This window comes from Hyperolius riggenbachi, chromosome 11, assembly GCF_040937935.1.
Source record: "Hyperolius riggenbachi isolate aHypRig1 chromosome 11, aHypRig1.pri, whole genome shotgun sequence".
In the NCBI taxonomy this organism is placed as follows: domain Eukaryota; kingdom Metazoa; phylum Chordata; class Amphibia; order Anura; family Hyperoliidae; genus Hyperolius; species Hyperolius riggenbachi.
In genome coordinates, this window is record NC_090656.1 from 204,230,136 (window position 1) to 204,252,108 (window position 21,973).

Consider the following 21,973-nt stretch of genomic DNA (forward strand, 5'->3'; position numbering starts at 1 on the left):
TAATTCCGCCGGCTGCCGAAAAACTGACAGACGAATTAAGCATTTGTAATGAAATTTTCTTCTCCAATGACAAGGCGGAAAATATTTGTTCAGGCACAAAATAGCGTTAAATAAAACAATGACTTTAAACAGGCGCATGGTGACGGGCGGGAATCCATTATGGCGAGCGCCGGGTAATGCGATGAAATTGTCCTGTCAGTGAATTGGAAATTCCCATTAATGAGCCGCGCTCGTCTCGCGGTGGGTGACCGCGGCGTGATTACCGCCTGGACCGCCACAATTTCCTCCACTCCCCGCTGCTCATTATAAAACAATATCAAAAGTTATTTTCCAGCTATTGCCTTATTAGCAAAACTGATAAAGACGGTTGTGTTTGTCTACAAGAAAATGTCTAAATTAAACATTGTTTTAGCGGTCGGATTCTAAGAAGGATGAACATCCTCGAAGAAATGAAGGGGAAAACCGGGAGACAAATCTAGTGTCGGTTGTTAAAGGACCACTCCAGCGAAAAAAAGTAAGCAGTTAAAATCTGATAAAACCGACAGGTTTTGAACTAATCCATCTCCTCATGGGGGATTCTCAGGGTTTTCTTTGTTTTCAAAAGCATTTCCTGAGCAGCAATTTAACTGCCAAAACAGTAAGATGCCAGCCAGCCTCCCTACTCACTAGCAACTGCCATTCAGGAAATTATTTTGATAACAAAGAAAACCCTGAGAAACCCCCATGAGGAGATGGACTAGTCTGAAGCCTGTCGGTTCTGTCAGATTTTAACTGCTTACTTTTTTCGTTGGAGTGGTTCTTTGGAGTGAACCCAAGATAAGAGTGATATGGAGGCTGACATATTTATTCCCTTTTTAAACAATGCCAGTTGCCTGGCAGTTCCATTGATCTTCTGGCATCAGTAGTGTTTGAGTCACAACCCTGAAAAAAGCATCTGACTAATCCAGTCAGAGCACCTGATATGCTGCATGCTTGATCAGGGTCTATAGCTAAAAGTATTAGAGGCAGAGGATCAGGAGGACAGCCAGGTAACTTGCATTGTTTAAAAGGAAATACATATGGCAGCCTCTTTATCCCACTTACCTCAAGTTCCCTATAATTGAACAGAGCATAAGTCAGGCATGGGCAAACTTGACCCTCCAGCTGTTAAGGAACTACAAGTCCTACAATGCATTGCAGGAGTCTGACAGCCACAGTCATGACTCATAAAGGCAAATGCATTGTGGGACTTGTTGTTCCGTAACAGCTGGAGGGCCAAGTTTGCCCATGTCTGGCGGCATAAGTGAAGAGCAGTGATAGGCAGGGCCGGATTTCTGCAAAGGCCACAAAGGTCACGGCCTAGGGCGGAAAAAAATCAGAAGGATAAAAGGGCGGCAGGACCTGAGAGAGATAAGAGGCTGCATGTCAAAATAAATCATTTCTCCTGCTCCGAAGCGCCCCGGCTTTGCTGCACACACAGTCAGAATTCCAGAGCTCCGTGTATTTTCCTTACTTCGTGGTGTGCGATGAGACAGTGCTATCTACTGAACATACAAGCTTCAGTTTATTGCCAGGGGTGAGAGAAACATGGATCACAATGTAGACAATTTCTGATCCAGTAAAAGTAAACATTTTAACAGAATTATTTCCACTTTACAACTCAAGCTGGGCTAAACAATGTATTGCTGGTCAGACTCTGTTAATGACTTGAGCCATTCCTTCTCCTCTCTCCCCCTGGATTGTAAATCTTAAACAGAAAGATAAGGTTTTTTTTTTCCTTAGAGAGATTTATGGCAGCCCCTTCTAAGCTAAATCTTAACCCCTTGCTGGCTCATTTTAGAGGCAGCAGTAGTCTAGTATGAGATAGACAACTTCTCTATAATTATAATTGCAAATGTACTGTTGTATACTTTTGTATTGTTACATTCTGTTTTGTATACCAAAAGTAATAACATACACTAAAAATTAAAAAAATATATATTTGTACCGTGTTGGCAAACAGTAAAAAAACACCTGTGAAAGAATCAGTACAATAAATACTATAAAATAAATGCAACAGATCTGTGATTACAGAAGAGCAGAGAAGGAGATGAATGCCGCTCTGCTACTTCATGCCTGGTACACACCATGCAATTTGCCATCAGATAGATGGGTTCAAATTGATTATTTCTGACAGGTCTAATCTGATTTCTGATCATTTTTCTAATCGACTTTGTATAAGTGATCGGAAAATCGATTCAACCCATCTATCTGGTGCGTACCAGGCATTAGGGACTCACTGCTCTAACAGGAAAAACAATCATTCATCATTTTTCAGAGAGAAAACATTCATAGGTGTCCTGCGAACAAGTGATCGTTAAGGCTCATACACACATGAGACTATAGTCTTTGGAAAAAGAAAGATCACAGTCCAATCTTACCACCCTTCATGTAGTATGAGAGCCATACCTTCACAGTCTTTTCTATGGAGCTGAACTCCCCATCAGAAAAAATCTTTGCAAGATTCTGCACACACAGATGCTGTACAGACACAAAAGATCAGTATCTGCAAAAGATCTGTTCCTGCCACAGATCCGTTCCTGCAAATTGCATTCATAGTCTATGAGATCTGCAGATCATCATACACACCTTGTTTAACTGACATTCATCTGCAGATCAGACAATCATCTGCAGATCTGAAAATCCATCCTGGTGGATCGGATCTGCAGATGAATGTCTGTTAAACAAGGTGTGTATGATGATCTGCAGATATCATAGACTATGAATGCATTTTGCAGGAACAGATCTTTTGCAGGTACTGATCTTTTGAATGTGTGCAGCATCTTTGTGTGCAGCATCTTGCAAAGATTTCTGTCTGATGGGGAGTTCAGCTCCATAGAATAGACTGTGTAGGTATGGCTCTCATACTACATGGAAGGGGGTAAAATTGGTCTGTGATCTTTCATTTTCCTAAAGGCTCATACACACATCAGACCACAGTCTTTGGAAAATGAAAGATCACAGACCAATTTTACCCCCTTCCATGGAGTATGAGAGCCATACCTACACAGTCTATTCTATGGAGCTGAACTCCCCATCAGATAAAAAATCTTTGCAAGATGCTGAACACGTTCAAAAGATCAATATCTGCAAAAGATCTGTTCCTGCAAAAGATCCGTTCCTGCAAAATGCATTCATAGTCTATGATATCTGCAGATCCTCATACACACCTTGTTTAACCACTTGCCGACCGCACGCTTATACCGTGCGTCGGCAAAGTGGCAGCTGCAGGACCAGCGACGCAGTACTGCATCGCCAGCTGCAGGCTGATTAATCAGGAAGCAGCCGCTCGCGCGAGCGGCTGCTTCCTGTCAAATCACGGCGGGGGGCTCCGTGAATAGCCTGCGGGCCGCCGATGGCGGCTCGCAGGCTAAATGTAAACACAAGCGGAAATAATCCGCTTCGTTTACATTGTACAGCGCTGCTGCGCAGCAGCGCCGTAAGGCAGATCGGCGATCCCCGGCCAATCAGCGGCCGGGGATCGCCGCCATGTGACAGGGGACGTCCTGTCACTGGCTGCACAGGACGGATAGCGTCCTGTGCAGCCCGGATCACCGGGGAGGGGACAGGTAGGAGAGGGAGGGGGGAATTTCGCCGCGGAGGGGGGCTTTGAGGTGCCCCCCCCGCAACACCCAGCAGGCAGGAGCGATCAGACCCCCCCAGCACATCATCCCCCTAATGGGGAAAAAAGGGGGGCGATCTGATCGCTCTGCCTGCTACCTGATCTGTGCTGGGGGCTGCAGAGCCCACCCAGCACAGATCACAACAAACAGCGCTGGTCCTTAAGGGGGGGTAAAGGGTGGGTCCTCAAGTGGTTAACAGACAATTATCTGCAGATCAGACAATCATCTGCAGATCTGAAGATCCATCCTGGTGGATCTGATCTGCAGATGAATGTTTGTTAAACAAGGTGTGTATGAGGATCTGCAGATATCATAGACTATAAATGCATTTTGCAGAAACTGATCTTTTGCAGGAACAGATCTTTTGCAGATACTGATCTGTTGCATGTGTACAGCATCTTTGTGTGCAGCATCCTGCAAAGATTTCTATCTGATGGGGAGTTCAGCTCAATAGAATAGACTTTGTATGGCCCTCATACTACATGGAAGGGGGTAAAATTGGTCTGTGATCCTTCATTTTCCAAAGACTATGGTCTGATGTGTGTATGCACCCTGAGTGTGTGTGTGTGTGGGTGTGTGGGGGGGGGGGGGGGGGGGTTGGTGGTACCGGGCCTAGGGCACTGGGAAGTCCAAATCCGGCCCTGGTGATAGGGGTGCTCACAGGTGAGGAATATAACCACTCAGGTGCAGTATGGACTCTCTAAGTTGAAGGTTGTTCTACAACGACAAGGGAATTTTATGCTGAAACATAAAACCCAGCCCCTGTACCAGAAAAGGATCATGGTGAGATGGGGCCCTAGGCAAGTACAAGCTTTGGGCCCACCCTTTATGGCCACCTGGCTTTTTTAAAATATTTGGTGGGGGCTAGTGTCAACCAGGCCCCTAGTCTCTCTTCAGGCCCTAGGCACCTGCCTAGGTTTGCCTTGTGGATGATCCGGCTCTGCCCCTTAAAGAGGTGAATGAAAGACACTGGAAACTTTGGAAGCACCGAGCTCTGTACTGCCATATCCCTTGGCACTTGAAGTAGACCTAAAGCAGGAAATAAAATAAAAGATACTTACCTCAGTAGATGGAAACCACTTTAGAGACCAGAGGCTTCCTTCATCGCCCTTAATCCACTAATCCAGTATACTTAGAACCCTCTAAGTGTATGCGACAAGGGTTTGTTGGACATGCTCTTGTGGCCGTGCTTTTCCCATGTTGGAGCGTGGCCTTATTGCACACAGCTTTTTCTCTGTGCATGAGTGTTTTTTGCTATTGCGCATGTGCAGACTGTGAAGATGATGATGGTCTTCGGCAGCAGAGTATGATTGAAGACGATCTGGGAAGCCTATGGAGAATCCAGAGGATTTCCACTACTTAGGTAAGTATTTAACTTTAACTTTTTTCCTCCTCACCTTGCTTTATTGACCTGAGGAAGTGTGGTGACGTACCTACAAAATGCATTGTATTGAGGGGCTGTGTACCTAGCTGTATACATCTTTAGGGGTGGATTAGGCCGACCGCTGCCAACGTCTGTGCAGGTAATTTACTGCTGGGATCCACCGCGATGTGCATTGTAATGAATGGGAGTGTTAATCTCAGTGCTTTTACCTTCGATTTTGCAAGCGCCATGGTCACATTTTTGGAGACACTGCATATAGTTTCTAGTGTCCGCTACGTTTGCAGTTCCATATCCCTCTAAGGGCTCAAAACGCAATGATGAACCAACAGGAAATGATGCCCAAAACTTTTCTGCTCGGTAGCAGAAAATAATTTGATTTTGGCAAAACGAGCCACTAGCAGTCGCTCGCGTGAACCGGTCTCCTTATTGTTGCTTTCCTTTTGTCTGTTTTTTTATTTTTATATTTTTTGGCATTTCAGGAGTTTCCATTTGCTTGTTATCATACAATGGGATGCCTAGCCCAAGTTCAGCCCATTTTTATTGCATATGATGGTAAATTTGGATTAACAACAACCAGTTTCGTACACACGCATTCGTCAGGCAATTCTTTGTTTGCTGTCTGCTGCTGCAGGTGGCAATCAAAAACAATGTAAATGTGTATATTCAGGAAAGGTCATTATAAAAGTTCAAGCTATATTGAAAAGGTACCTAAAGTGACATGAGCTAATCATTAGTACATATAGTACTAGTCCAACTAATAACTTGTATGAGGTCCCTTTTTTATTTTCCTGTACAGCAAGAGTTAAAACAAAAGTTCTGTTATTTATGCAAATGAGGCAATAAAAAAGAAAGTTGAATTTGGCCTGATGTCCTGAAAATAAAAGACAACACCCTTTTATCTGACTGAGGAAACTGTGCTGATAAGGTTTTAATTCTGAAATGTTCAGGGCTATTACTTCTGTTTGTCATGCAGCAGTATGAAGCAGATCTTACAGCAGACTTTTATTGTTTTATTTACCCTTACCACTTACCCCCACCACTCCTCTCCATAGAGCAATGTACACCGCTCAGCCAGCCACTTATACCATGTGTGTACAGTGATCATTCCAAAAGTGCTGCCAAAAATGATCGTTGTGGTGCTTCATAAAGTGATCTCCAATGAGACAGCAATGGGCTGCAATGGTCTCTCAATGGGCGCACTCATATCGTTGCAATAGGTCAGCAGCACTTCAGGTTCCATTGTAATTATGCAAACCAAAATCTGTAAGGCTGCATTTCCACTTGTGCGGTGCGAATCGCCGCGGTAAAAATTCGCATGCGGATGCGAATTTCGCATGCGGGTGTATGCGAATTTTCATGCGAATTTGCAGGGATGACGATGTATGCGAATTTAACCATGGCAGTGCTGGTGTGCTTTTTCCATTGTTTCTATGCGAATTCGCATGAAAATTCGCATACTTAAACCGCATGCGAATTTCCTATTAAATGCATTGTATGCGATTCGCATAGCGGTATGCGGTATGCGAATTCTGATGGCTCTGCCATCCGAATTTTTTCTGCACAGAAAAACGCACAGGAATCCTGACAAGTGGAAACAGTCCCATTCACTTGTATTGCTATGCGAATTTGCATGCGAAAAACGCATGCGAATTCGCGATAGTGGAAATGAGCCCTAATACTGGACAGCCTGCATGTTACGCCCAAGATACAAATGAGAGAGTTATGTGTATTATTGGAAGATACTAGTTTTGAAATGCATTCCAATGTGCCATATGCACATTGCAACAGATCAGTCTGAGCCTAGCAAAGTGTGTACTTACCTTTGGATGGAGCTTCCTCTATCTGTACAGGACTTAGTGCTTGATTCACTAAGCAAAGTGCTGTGTAACAGCGCAAGTTAGCTACTGTTACATGCTAGTGAATCAGCGTGCCTTAATTCAGTGTCCCTGCACTAGAGATGTCGCGAACCTCCGATTTTCAGTTCACGAACTTTCGCGGAAGGTTCGGTTCGCGTGAACTTTCGCGAACTGCAATAGACTCCAATGGGGAGGCGAACTTACAAATTTTGAAAAATTTCTACCGGCTGGAAAAATGATAGAAAACATGTTTCAAGGGATGTAATATCTGGAGGAAGACATGATTGAGTGAAATGCACATCAAAAGTCCCAGGCAAAAATCTAGATTTCACATAAACCCCTATTTTAAGGTCACAAATCTCATTCAATGTTCAATTACAGGCCTACACTGCTTTACAACATCAGGCAGTGTATCCCTCTCTCCTTCCTTCCTTCCTTCCTCACTCCCTCTCTCCCTCCGCCCTCTCTCCCTCCTCCCTCACTCCCTCACTTCCTCCTCCCGGAGAAAGAGAGAGAGAGCAAGCTCATTTTTCTCTTGGGTATATCACAATGGTACATGCTAGGCTGGTTTCAGCATGTAGTGTTGGTGGTGGTATAGCGGTTAAGAGAGCTATCTACCAAGCACTCAGACCTGGGTTCAATTCCAGGCCAAGACCTGGGTTAAATTCCTGGCCAAGGTATATAAGCTGGCTTTTGAAATTCTACAATTCCCTGGAAGGTGAGACCCTCCTCCCGGAGTGAGGGAGGAGGGAGATTGTACATGTTAGGCTGGTTTCAGAATGTAACGTTGGTGGTGGTATAGCGGTTAAGAGAGCTATCTACCACGCCCTCAGACCTGGGTTCAATTCCCGGCCAAGGTATGTAAGTTGGCTTTTGAAAGCCTACAAATCTTTAAGCAAACTCACTTTTCTCTAGGATATATCATAATGGTACATGCTAGGCTGGTTTCAGAATGTAGTGTTGGTGGTGGTATAGCGGTTAAGAGAGCTATCTACCACGCACTCAGACCTGGGTTCAATTCCCGGCCAAGGTATGTAAGTTGGCTTTTGAAAGCCTACAAATCTTTAAGCAAGCTCATTTTTCTCTAGGATATATCATAATGGTACATGCTAGGCTGCCTTCTGCATGTAGTGTTGGTGGTGGTATAGCGGTTAAGAGAGCTATCTACCAAGCACTCAGACCTGGGTACAATTCCTGGCCAAGACCTGGGTTCAAACCCCGGCCAAGGTATATAAGCTGGTTTTTGAAATTCTACAATTCCCTGGAAGGTGAGACCCTCCTCCCTCCGGGAGGAGGGAGTGAGGGGGGAGGGAGGGAGGAGGGAGTGAGGGAGGAGGGAGAGAGAGGGGAGTAATATAAGGAATAACAATTAGCTAGGAACAAGCCTATAAGAGCCTAACTAAACTCTCCCTAGTAGAATCTGTCAGCAGCTGTCCCTTAACTAATTAGTGTAGGCAGACTAGTGAGTAAAACGGCACAAGGACCTTGCCTTTTATAAGGGGGGAGGGGGGGGGCTCTAGGAGTGAGTGCAGTCTGATTGTCAACAATGTTCCTGCTGACTGTGATGTAGAAGGTCAAAGTTCTGCTCAAAGAAGCATTATGGGGCGAATCGAACTTCCGAGAAAGTTCGCCTTCGCAGGCGAACACGAACGAACCACCTGAAGTTTGCCTGGAACCGTTCGAGACATCTCTACCCTGCACACTACGCGCACTATTGGCAGCATAGCGTGTGTAATCGGGGAGAGGGCACTCTGCGCACGCTATGCTGCTGAATTGCAGCATAGCGAACACTAAAAACTTTATATCGGCTCCACTCCTTCAGGACAGGAGGAGTGGAGCCGACGTTACGTTTTTAACGTTCGCTATGCTGCAGTTCAGCCGCATAGCGTGCGCATAGTGCCCGCTCCCCAATTATGCACGGTGTCACGCTACGCTGCCAATAGCGTGCGTAGCCTGACGGGACACTGAATTAAGGCGCGCTGATTCACTAGCACGAGTAACAGTAGCTAACTTGCACTGTTACGCAGCACTATGCTTAGTGAATCAAGCCCTTAGTCTTGTGCAGTAGCATAACTAAGGAGCTTGGGGCCCCAGTGTGAGTTTTACATGGGGCCCCAAGCACTGTATTGATATGGAGCCACAAAACCTACCAAGGACATCTTCAGTGTCAGAGAGGTGTATTTAGAGTAAGGAAATAGTTTAATGATTACCACTATGCAATGCACATATATTGGTGTTCATTACCAGCATAGCACCAATGCAAGGCTAATAAGATGGATGAAGGAGGGCTCCTAGTGGACCCCTCTGGTCCAGGGGCCTCAGTGCGGTTGCAAACTCTGCATTCCCTATTGCTACACCACTGGTCTTGTGCCAAAAAGGGCACCACCATAAAGCAAGAAGATTTATGGCGTAAACTTTATCCAAGCTAATTTCAAGGTGTTGTGTGAAATGCAAAAACAGAAATAAAAATCAGACATAATAAGATACGGAACTAAAATCTGATAGTTTAATGTAAAATCAACCGAAACAAAACTCATTTAAAAAAAAAAAAGAACACAAATAACAAATACACATAATCAACAGATATAAGAAACTAAAAGCCAGTTACTCACAACAGTGCAGAATAAACAAGATACAACAAAACTGTACCCCAGCCTGACTGCTTCTGCAAAATCTCACCTATAGCTGCTTCTGCCTCTACACAACTCTAACCGCCCGTCTCCCCCTCTCCCAAACTGGCCCTGATCTGAACTCCATACTGACTAAACACTCAAAAAAAAAATTACCCATCGCCCTATAAAGCTGGATGATTATTGAACGTTTGCTAAGACTGACCTCGGGTGCTCACACAGCCTGCAGAGTCAACCGGAATGGCTCAGATTAACAGGCAGTGGGCCAATCCGACATAAAAAGTACAATTTCATGAAAAGACATGGCGTGGCGAGACTGAAGTGTGTTTTTATGTTAATTCTCACTTTGGCAATAAAGCTGTTTTTCCTGCAAAACTGACTTTGCAAACGTCGCCTACTCATCCCCGGTGTGCAGGAGGCTGACTGAGGAAGCTGCAAGATTCACATGTACACTCATCAAAAAGACCCATCCCCGGTGTGCAGGGGGCTGACTGAGGAAGCTGCAAGATTCACATGTGCACTTGTCAAAAAGACTCATCCCCGGTGCGCAGGGGGCTGACTGAGGAAGCTGCAAGATTCACATGTACACTCATCAAAAAGACTCATCCCCGGTGTGCAGGGGGCTGACTGAGGAAGCTTCGAGATTCACATGTACACTTGTCAAAAAGACTCATCCCCGGTGTGCAGGGGGCTGACTGAGGAAGCTGCGAGATTCACATGTACACTCGTCAAAAAGACTCATCCCCGGTGTGCAGGAGGCTGACTGAGGAAGCTGCGAGATTTACATGTACACTCGTCAAAAAGACTCATCCCCGGTGTGCAGGAGGCTGACTGAGGAAGCGGCAAGATTCACATGTACACTTGTCAAAAAGACTCATCCCCGGTATGCAGGGGGCTGCCTGAGGAAGCTGCGAGATTCACATGTACACTTGTCAAAAAGACTCATCCCCGGTGTGCAGGGGGCTGACTGAGGAAGCTGCGAGATTCACATGTACACTCGTCAAAAAGACTCATCCCCGGTGTGCAGGGGGCTGCCTGAGGAAGCTGCGAGATTCACATGTACACTCGTCAAAAAGACTCATCCCCGGTGTGCAGGGGGCTGACTGAGGAAGCTGCGAGATTCACATGTACACTCGTCAACAATACTCATTTCCAGTGTGCAGTGGGCTGACTGAGGAAGCTGCGAGATTCACATGTACACTCGTCAACAATACTCATCCCCGGTGTGCAGGGGGCTGACTGAGGAAGCTGTGAGATTCACATGTACACTCGTCAACAATACTCATCCCTGGTGTGCAGGGGGCTGACTGAGGAACCTGCGAGATTCACATGTACAGTTGTACACTTGTCAAAAAGACTCATCCCCGGTCTGCAGGGGGCTGACTGAGGAAGCTGCAAGATTCACATGTACACTTGTCAAACAATACTCATCCCCGGTATGCAGGGGGCTGACTGAGGAAGCTGCAAGATTCACATGTACACTCGTCAACAATACTCATCCCTGGTGTGCAGGGGGCTGACTGAGGAACCTGCGAGATTCACATGTACAGTTGTACACTTGTCAAAAAGACTCATCCCCGGTCTGCAGGGGGCTGACTGAGGAAGCTGCAAGATTCACATGTACACTCGTCAACAATACTCATCCCCGGTGTGCAGGGGGCTGACTGAGGAAGCTGTGAGATTCACATGTACACTCGTCAACAATACTCATCCCTGGTGTGCAGGGGGCTGACTGAGGAACCTGCGAGATTCACATGTACAGTTGTACACTTGTCAAAAAGACTCATCCCCGGTCTGCAGGGGGCTGACTGAGGAAGCTGCGAGATTCACATGTACACTTGTCAAACAATACTCATCCCCGGTATGCAGGGGGCTGACTGAGGAGGCTGCAAGATTCACATGTACACTTGTCAAACAATACTCATCCCCGGTGTGCAGGGGGCTGACTGAGGAAGCTGCAAGATTCACATGTACACTCGTCAACAATACTCATCCCTGGTGTGCAGGGGGCTGACTGAGGAACCTGCGAGATTCACATGTACAGTTGTACACTTGTCAAAAAGACTCATCCCCGGTCTGCAGGGGGCTGACTGAGGAAGCTGCGAGATTCACATGTACACTTGTCAAACAATACTCATCCCCGGTGTGCAGGGGGCTGACTGAGGAAGCTGCAAGATTCACATGTACACTCGTCAAAAAGACTCAAAGGATTGAAAAAGTGATTAAAGCAGCCACTGAGCAGCTCTGAAAGTGCCAGAATAGTCTAATTACAATTGTGGCTCTATCATGATGGCGGCAGCCATATCGGCGGATGGGAAATGCAGAGATTCTGACTGCTCCAGGACCTCTGTACCTGAGGGCCCCCCATGAGGCTTTTCTCTAGTTGCTGCAATAGCTCTATCTCTACCTCTTTAGGTGTTTTGAATAGTGGTAATTATTAACAATCCATTCCCCTCTCCTTACACCTCTCTCACACAGTTGACTGTCCATTGGTAACCAGTTTTAGTGGTCATGTGACAGCGATGGAGGGGGGGAGGGTACAGTGTAAAACTTGCATAAGGACCAATGGCGATACGCCACTGCTGTTCCTCCTCCTCTCTCAGCATACATAGTTTACACATCACAGATGGCATCACTCTCCCATTATGCTTCTTACATATAAGAAATCACATTTTACTCTTAAAGTGGACCTGATCTCTCGCACAGGACAGAAGGAAACAGAGAAATGCACCCTGTATGTATTTAAAGAGTTTAGCCTGTCTAATTCCCCTTCATCTGTGTCTAATCACAAGTTGTAATTTGATCTCTCTCCTGTCACCTGACGGCCATGGCAGATAAGCTAATTTAAAAGCACAGGATGTTAACAATATGTCTGCTTCCATGAAGGCAGGAAATAGAAACAGTGCAGATTTATGGTAGAATTTGTATCAGCTGTAACAAAGAAATGTTTTTCTTTAAAGGTTATTATGCTGCTGCGTATCTGTTAGAGCAGAGGTATTTCTGAGTTCAGGTCCACTTTAATGTCCAACCGAATTCATAATTTTACTTTGACATTTAGAATTGTCAGTAATTAGTAGAATTATACATATTATTTGTTTTTTTCCCTGTATAGTTAATATTTTGCAAATTACATTCTAAATTTTGAAAAGAAAAAAAAAAAGAAAAGAAAAAGGCCCCAATACCCCAACTCAAACACAATAAAATGTATTAAAGCGGAAATATGACTTGCACATGTTTGCAAATGTATGAAAAGATGCAGAGACTTCTCAAGGCTGTTTTAATGTATGCAACTTAAAGAGACTCCGTAACAAAAATTGCATCCTGTTTTTTATCATCCTACAAGTTCCAAAAGCTATTCTAATGTGTTCTGGCTTACTGCAGCACGTTCTACTATCACCATCTCTGTAATAAATCAACTTATCTCTCTCTTGTCAGACTTGTCAGCCTGTGTCTGGAAGGCTGCCAAGTTCTTCAGTGTTGTGGTTCTGTGATGCATCTCCCCCCTCCAGGCCCATCTCTGCACACTGCCTGTGTATTATTTAGATTAGGGCAGCTTCTCTCTTCTCTCTTATCTTTTACAAGCTGGATAAATCCTCCTCTGAGCTGGCTGGGCTTTCACATACTGAGGAATTACATACAGGCAGAGCTGTCTGCACTCTGCAGGAAGAAACAGCCTGACACTTCAGTGGAAGATAGCTGCAGGGGGAAAGAAACACACAAATGATCTCTTGAGATTCAAAAGGAAGGGTGTATACAGCCTGCTTGTGTATGAATGTATTTTCTATGTGTGGACATACTGTACATCAATTTACTTCCTGTTTTGGTGGCCATTTTGTTTGTTTATAAACAAACTTTTTAAAACTGTTTTTAACCACTTTTAATGCGGCGAGGAGCTGCGAAATTGTGACAGAGGGTAATAGGAGATGTCCCCTAACGCACTGGTATGTTTACTTTTGTGCGATTTTAACAATACAGATTCTCTTTAAAGGGATTGTCCAAGCAAAATAAAAAAAATGAGTTTCACTTACCTGGGGTTTCTACCAGCCCCATGCAGCCATCCTGTGCCCTTGTAGTCACTCACTGCTGCTCCAGTCCCCCGCTGGCAGCTTGCCGACCTCGGAGGTCGGCGGGCCACATTGCGTTCCATTTTTACGCATTCCCGCTAGTGCAGGAACATTAACACATACGGCAAGCTGCCAGCGGGGGACTGGAGCAGCAGTGAGTGACTACAAGGGCACAGGATGGCTGCATGGGGCTGGTAGAAACCCCAGGTAAGTGAAACTCATTTTTTTTATTTTGCTTGGACAATCCCTTTAAAGAGAATCTGTATTGTTAAAATCGCACAAAAGTAAACATACCAGTGCGTTAGGGGACATCTCCTATTACCCTCTGTCACAATTTCGCAGCTCCTCGCCGCATTAAAAGTGGTTAAAAACAGTTTTAAAAAGTTTGTTTATAAACAAACAAAATGGCCACCAAAACAGGAAGTAAATTGATGTACAGTATGTCCACACATAGAAAATACATCCATACACAAGCAGGCTGTATACAGCCTTCCTTTTGAATCTCAAGAGATCATTTGTGTCTTTCTTTCCCCCTGCAGGTAAGTGAAACTCATTTTTTTATTTTGCTTGAACCTTCCCTTTAACCACTTGACGACCAGTGGATTTCTGTCTGATCTGTGTTGCGTGGGCTCTACAGCCCGCAGCACAGATCAGGATTTAGCCAGGGTGATCAGACTTACCCCCTTTTTTCCCCACTAGGGGGATGTCCTGCTGGGGGGGTCTGATCACCGCCGGCTTGCTGCGCTTTGCGGGGGGCTCTTCAAAGCCCCCCTCCGCAGCGTTCTCTGTGCTCCGTCCCTCTCCCTCCCTCTCCCTCCCCCTGTGAGCTGCGCAGGATGGATATCCGTCCTGCGCATAGAAGGATAGGCTTCAGCCTATCATAGGCCGGCGATCCCCGGCCAATCAGAGGCCGGGGATCGCCGATCTGCCTTACGGCGCTGCCGTATGATGTAAACAGCGGGGATTTCTTCCCTGCGTGTTTACATTTTGCCGGAGAGCCACGATCGGCGGCTCTCCGGCTGTTCACGGAGACACCCTCCATGAACGGACATGGAAAGGCCGCTCGAACGAGCGGCCATTTCCATGGAAACCCGCAGACGACCAGTTTACGCCAATCGGCGTTAGCTGGTCGTCAAGAGGTTAAGCATGCACACTTACCGTAACTCACGGGATCGGGGCATGCACCTCTGTTAATTTGTAGACCTACATCACTAATATTTAAAGGGATACTGTAGGGGGGTCAGGGGAAAATGAGTTGAACTTACCCGGGGCTTCTAATGGTCCCCCGCAGACATCCTGTGCCCGCGCAGCCACTCCCCTATGCTCTGGCCTCACCTCTAGTTCACTTCTGTAATTTCAGACTTTAAAGTCTGAAAACCACTGCGCCTGCGTTGCCGTGTCCTCGATCCCGCTGATGTCACCTGGAGCCTACTGCGCATGCCCAGTATGGTCTGTGTCTGCGCCGTGCACTCCTGGTGACATTAGTGGGAGAGAGGACATGGCAACGCAGGCGCAGTGGTTTTCTGACTTTAAAGTCTGAAATTCCAGAAGTGAACCGGAGGCGGGGCCGGAGCATTGGGGAGTGGCTGCGCGGGCACAGGATGTCTGTGGGGGACCATTAGAAGCCCCGGGTAACTTCAACTCATTTTCCCCTGACCCCCCTACAGTGTCCCTTTAAATTTAATTTTTTTTTAGTCTTTTTTTTTAAGTCTTTTTTTTTTCTTGTGGGCCCAGTGAATATTGATTTGGTGTACCATTTAGTTTTTATTGATTGATCATCCCACCCATTGAGCTCCACATACATTTTAAACTTTTGAATAGGTTGCCATTTGATTTTAAGCTGCTGTGCTGCGATATTAGTAATCTGTAAATATCTCTACTATAATAGAAGGAGGAAATGAACAGCTGAAAAAAGACAACTTAGAGCTGAAATAATATAAATAAGTTATTTTAAGGTATAAAGTTTATACCTTGGCATATGAATATTTTATCTCAGTAACTGTACGTGCAAAAATGGGACATCAGTTGAGTATTAAAAAAAAAAAAAAAAAATACTCTACACTCCCCATTTGCTCAAAAGAAAAAAAAAACATTTGTCCTCTCTTTCTCCATTTACTGCCCTTCATGTTCAACCTATAATAGCTAGAGAAATAATGTTGGCAAGTCACCAATGACCTAAAACCAAGGTGCTCACTCATAAAATATATACCGTAACTATAGGAACCTGTACCACATTTGAAAAGTCACACTCCAAAGATGACTATAACACGACTGTTACACTTGCATTGCTTTGCAATCTGTTGTATTAATTAATGTCGGAAAAAACAAGAGAAACACAAATGCGTCCATACTTACAAATTATGACCATAGTCGTTGATCTACTCCTGTATCCTTTGAAGTAATAGCAAAATGTAACTTTCCCCAAAAATTATTGAAATGGAAAAAATAAAATCAACTTTTAGCATCAGTCTTTCGGTGATTTCTTTTTTTCTTTTTCTTTTTTTCTTTTTGAGACAGGAATTTTTAAATTTGTGGTGGGAATTGGATCCGCAGTACCTTTTTAGTTTTTTGATTGATTGCCTTTCCCATGGTGTTTCACCCACAGAAGTTACAAACTAGGTTTGAGTAACTGCCATTTGCTTTTAAAATGACTCAATAATTTTTTAAAAACGTAATAAAAACTGTGCGCAGAACATATGATTTTAGAACTTCCCCAAAATACTAATTTGGTAGCATTATTGAAACTATGTTTAAGCTTTATGAATAAATAATAAGTTATGAATCAGGATGATACCATTATTGGCTAACTCAGAGACAGTGGCGGCTCTAGGAATTTTTTAGGGGGTGCTATGCAGGTGCTGGATCTTCTCTAGGGGTAGCTTTGAACTTGCCGAAAAATTCAGGAGGCGTGCCCAAAACAGGGGCATGGTCAATTGGGCGTGTCTTTGCACTGGAAAGTGGGCGTATATAGGTAATAAAGTTTCCTCAGTATAAGCAGTATAGCTGCCCCAGTATAAGTAGTATAGCTGCTCCAGCGTGGGTAGTATAGCTGCCCCAGTATAAGTAGTATAGCTGCCCTAGCATGGGTAATATAGCTGCCCCAGCATAGGTAGTATAGCTGCCCCAGCATAGGTAGTATAGCTGCCCCAGTGTAGGTAATATAGCTGCCCCAGCATAGGTAGTATAGCTGCCCCAGCGAAGGTAGTCCCAGTGTAGGTAGTCCCAGTGTAGTTAGTACAGCTGCCCCAGTGTAGGTAGTCCCAGTGTAGGTAGTACAGCTGCCCCAGCATAGGTAGTATAGCTGCCCCAGTGTAGGTAGTATAGCTGCCCCAGTGTAGGTAGTATAGCTGCCGCAGCATAGGTAGTATAGCTGCCCCAGCATCGGTAGTATAGCTGCCTTAGCGTACGTAGTATAGCTGCCTTAGCGTACGTAGTACAGCTGCCCCAGCATAGGTAGTACTGCTGCCCAGCATAGGTAGTACAGCTACCCCAGTGTAGGTAGTACAGCTGCTCCAGGGTGGGTAGTATAGCTGCTCCAGGGTGGGTAGTATAGCTGCCCCAGCGTAGGTAGTATAGCCACCCCAGCGTAGGTAGTATAGCTGCCCCAGCATAGGTAGTACAGCTGCCCCAGTGTAGGTAGTTCCAGTGTAGGTAGTATAGCTGCCCCAGCGTAGGTAGTATAGCCACCCCAGCGTAGGTAGTATAGCTGCCCCAGCATAGGTAGTACAGCTGCCCCAGTGTAGATAGTCCCAGTGTAGGTAGTACAGCTGCCGCAGCGTGAGTAGTATAGCCACCCCAGCGTAGGTAGTATAGCTGCCCCAGCATAGGTAGTACAGCTGCCCCAGTGTAGGTAGTTCCAGTGTAGGTAGTATAGCTGCCCCAGCATAGGTAGTATAGCTGCCCCAGCATCGGTAGTATAGCTGCCTTAGCGTACGTAGTATAGCTGCCTTAGTGTACGTAGTATAGCTGCCTTAGCGTACGTAGTACAGCTGCCCCAGCATAGGTAGTACTGCTGCCCAGCATAGGTAGTACAGCTACCCCAGTGTAGGTAGTACAGCTGCTCCAGGGTGGGTAGTATAGCTGCTCCAGGGTGGGTAGTATAGCTGCCCCAGCGTAGGTAGTATAGCTGCCCCAGCATAGGTAGTACAGCTGCCCCAGTGTAGGTAGTTCCAGTGTAGGTAGTATAGCTGCCCCAGCGTAGGTAGTATAGCCACCCCAGCGTAGGTAGTATAGCTGCACCAGCATAGGTAGTACAGCTGCCCCAGTGTAGATAGTCCCAGTGTAGGTAGTACAGCTGCCGCAGCGTGAGTAGTATAGCCACCCCAGCGTAGGTAGTATAGCTGCCCCAGCATAGGTAGTACAGCTGCCCCAGTGTAGGTAGTTCCAGTGTAGGTAGTACAGCTGCCCCAGTGTGAGTAGTATAGCTGCCCCAGCATAGCTAGTATGCTGCCCCAGGGTAGGTAGTATGCTGCCCCAGGGTAGGTAGTATGCTGCCCCAGGGTAGGTAGTATGCTGCCCCAGCGTAGGTAGTATGCTGCCCCAGCGTAGGTAAATTTGAGTTGATGCAGCATTATGCACATTTTTTGTATGCAAATGTATGTAGCTTTAAAATTAACCTATCAAATCCAACTGAGGTAAAATTCGAATTCGAATTGCATACAAAACATTTGCATAATCCTGCATCAACTCAAAATTATTTACATTTTGTTGACTATCCCTAGTAGTAAGGATTAGCAGTAACTACAGCCATGTTATGGGTATCAGTATACTAGTGTTGCAAAATCAACCAAGTCAATAGTAACATCAGGGATATTTTTTTTTTAACAGGGAAAAATAAAGAACAATAATGAAGGGTGTAAATATAGGCTGCACATGGCCAGGATGCAAGGGGCCACCAATCTCATGCCTCCATTCACAGGCGTAAGTCTGCAAAGGATTATAGAAGGGAAACGAAAACAGAGATATTTATATGTCTTCTAATATAAAATGAATGTTTCTGCAGCTGATATTAAGTTTATTTTAGCTTTCAGCTCCTCGTTCTACTTTCATTTTCATCTGTGGCTATTCTGGAAAAAGTAAATAAATAATAATAATTGTCTTAAGCGAACGCTTGCCCTCTGGTTTGGCAGAAGCTAGCGGCAGAAAAGTTTGGGGAAAATGCTGCCTGTTTGGCTTCTAGAAAATATCATTATGTGTTCGCAGTCATAATACAGGCGGCTCAAAGCGCTGCAGACAAAATCGTCCAGATGTCAGCGAACGCTGAACCAATCAGCTTATTTACAAAACCGTTCTATAATGGGAGGTTTCAGAGTCTGTTATATGGTGGAAACACTGGACGGCGTGCAGGGGGACTTCATTACATCATGTTTTCTGAGCCCCGTTAAATCTTTCCATAAGATATATACATTACCCAATGTATGTTTATTTTAGGAACTCACAAAAAGTCATGAATGTAAATAGCATTAAAGAGGCTCTCCAGGAATCCAGTAGCAGCCATTAGTGAGCCGCCAGAGCTCCCAATAACATTACAACCTTCTAAATGACCTATAATCAGTCCGACGTCCTATTAAATGGAGAGCTCTCTTTGAAAATCAGCTAAAATTTGGAATCGGGTGGGAAGTCGGAGTTCCTAAAGTGACTATCTTGGCTGGCTGACTGGCTGTACCTTTACCTGTTAATAAATATAATGTCACCCTTGTACTAATTTCTAAACTCTCAACCTCATCCTATGCCAGGGAGGTAACTATAGGGAAGCAGATCCTGGGACTGCAGGGACCCAGAATTGTAAGGGGGTCACAACTGCTACTTCACTCCCTCTGATAAAATGGTACATCCTTCAGAACAAGTGTTTTTGTGGCTACACTTGTTATGGGTGGGAAGATCATGATGTCCACACTTGTTTTATGACCCTTGCAGGATTGGCCACCATGTTGAGGGTCACAGGGGGAGGCAAAGGGAGAGATGTGACCATTTAGGAGGCCCTAGCCACACCAGTTTTGCCGGGGGTCCCCATGATTTATAATGACACCCTAGTTCTATGCCAGGGGCGTAACAATAGACCCTGCAAGGGATGCAGCTGCAGGGTGGCCCAAAAGCCACAGGGGGCCCCATCCTGAGAGACAGACAACTAAGGGCACTGAGAAAAAACCTTCTGCTCTCTGCTCAATTGTTCTAATAACTGCATCTGCTCAGCCACTGATAAGGAATCATACAAAGTTTTGCAGACAAAAGATTTGTAGACAGTCCCTATTCGATATGCAGCAGGCTCTTCTATACAGCGCCCAGTACCTAGCCTCTCTACCCCTCCCCAAGCGCTGTGTACAGTAGTGATGCTGGAGAAGTCTGCAGTCTGCAGAGGCAGTTCTGCTCCATCAGAGATGGACAGAGTGAGTGTAATAAGCTGAGGCTTGGAGCGCACTCATCTTTCGGTTTTCTGTATGTGTTTTCTGCACAGCATGTGTGTCTGTATGTGTGAAAACATGCATGTTTTATCACAGAAGCTAATGCAATTGATAGAGAAAATGCTTGCAGTGCTTCACTGCTGTGTGTTTTTATCTGCATGGGGAAAACACATTCAAGTGTGCACTAGCCAATTGAATAACATTGGTTCTCAGTTTACCTGTGCATTAAAAAGAGGCGGGGGTGGGGGGAGGGGGCCCCATCCAAAGTTTTGCAGGGGGGCCCAGTGATTTCTAGTTACGACCCTGTTCTATGCCATCATCTTTGCACTGCATCCTACACCATCTTCCCTGCATGGGCCTGAATTCACTAAGCTTTATCAAACGTTTGATAATTTACCTCATTGGTAAAATCTAATTTTGAATTCACTAAGGTGTTATATATTTATCGAATGTTTTATCGATAAAACATTTGATAAATCTATAACACCTTAGTGAATTCAAAGTTAGATTTTATCCATGAGGTAAATTATCAAATGTTTGATAAAGTGTTTGATAAAGCTTAGTGAATTGAGGCCATTGAGTCCTGTGTCATCACTCTTGCCATGCACTGAAAATTGTGAAAATACCATGGCTCTGTGACTTGCATCGTCACCCTTACAATGGGACTCCTGAAGTTATCCTTGCCTTGCAGCCTGCACTGACAACTTTACACTGCAACTTGCGCCACAACTCTGTTACTGCAACTTACGCCATCACCTTCACACTGACATGTGCACCATTACCTTCACACTGTCACCATCACCCTCCCACAGCAGCCTGTGTCATCTCTCTCATACAGTCTTATGCTGGCACCCTCTGGGAGTAAAATCATCAGCGGGATTCCAGCCAGGTCAACATCTGCAAGGAGTTTGTATGTTCTCTCCGTGGCTGCGTGGGTTTCCCCTGGGCACTCCGGTTTCCTCCCACATCCCAAAAACATACAGATAAGTTAATTGGTTTCCCCCTAAAAATGGCCCTAGACTACGATACATACACTACATGTTACATACATACACATATGACTATTGTAGGGACTAGATTGTGAGACCCTCTGAGGGACAGTTAAGTGACAAGACAATATACTCTGTACAGCGCTGCGTAATATGTCGACGCTATATAAATACTTAAGTAAGTAAATAATGAAATAAATCACTCCAGGGTTCCACCAGTCGCACCATTTCTAAACAACAATCTCTAGCAAGTAAGCAGGGTTTTGTTTTTGTTTGTTTTTTACGTCCTCATCCCTCCTTGGGCAGTATTCAAAATACTTGCGTCCCCAGGTACTTCCAACGATGAGTAGCTCCAAACTGCGCATGCTCAAACCTAGGCTCACGCATGCGCAGTACAGATGCACCTGTCTTCGGAAGCACATGGGATGTGCGTCTGAAACCTGCCAAGGAGTTCCGAAGGTGCATAAATTTAATGGGGAAATCGGTGGAACGAGGGCACGAAGAGCGTTATAGGCCCCCTCTATATTTCTTACTTCATGTTTTTTGTATGGTTAAAGAGAGACTGAAGCGAAAAAAATTGCCATTTTTAACTTTGATTTCACTTCAGTACTCTCAGCAGGAGTAAACCGCCGCGTCCCCAACGCTAAACGAGCGATTTAGACCCCCCAAATCCCGGGGGGGGGGGGGGGGGCAATCCGGCCGGCATTTCCTCAGAGGCAGAGCTTTCAGCTTCAGCTCTGCCACTCCTGATGTCAATTGCGGCGGATCGCCGCCTCTCCCCGCCCCTCCCCCTCTTCCTTCATAGAGAGGGGCGGGGAGAGGCGAAGATCTGTGTGGCGATTGACGTCAGGAGAGGCAGAGCTGAAGCTGAAAGCTCTGCCTCTTCAGCACAGCAAAATCCACGACCAAGTTGGTCGTGGATGTTTGCACAGGGATTTGTGGGGTCTAAACCCCTCGTTTTGCGGCGGGATGCAGCGGTTTACTTCTGATAAGACTCCTGAAGCGAAT

The 21,973-nt window shown here is 45.4% G+C and overlaps 1 long non-coding RNA gene across 1 annotated transcript in view; it reads left to right on the forward strand.

Moving 5' to 3' along the window:
* LOC137538435 (uncharacterized) overlaps nucleotides 1-21,973 on the forward strand; it is a 407,510-nt gene that overhangs the window by 72,972 nt on the left and 312,565 nt on the right. The gene's annotated exons all lie outside the window — the stretch shown is intronic.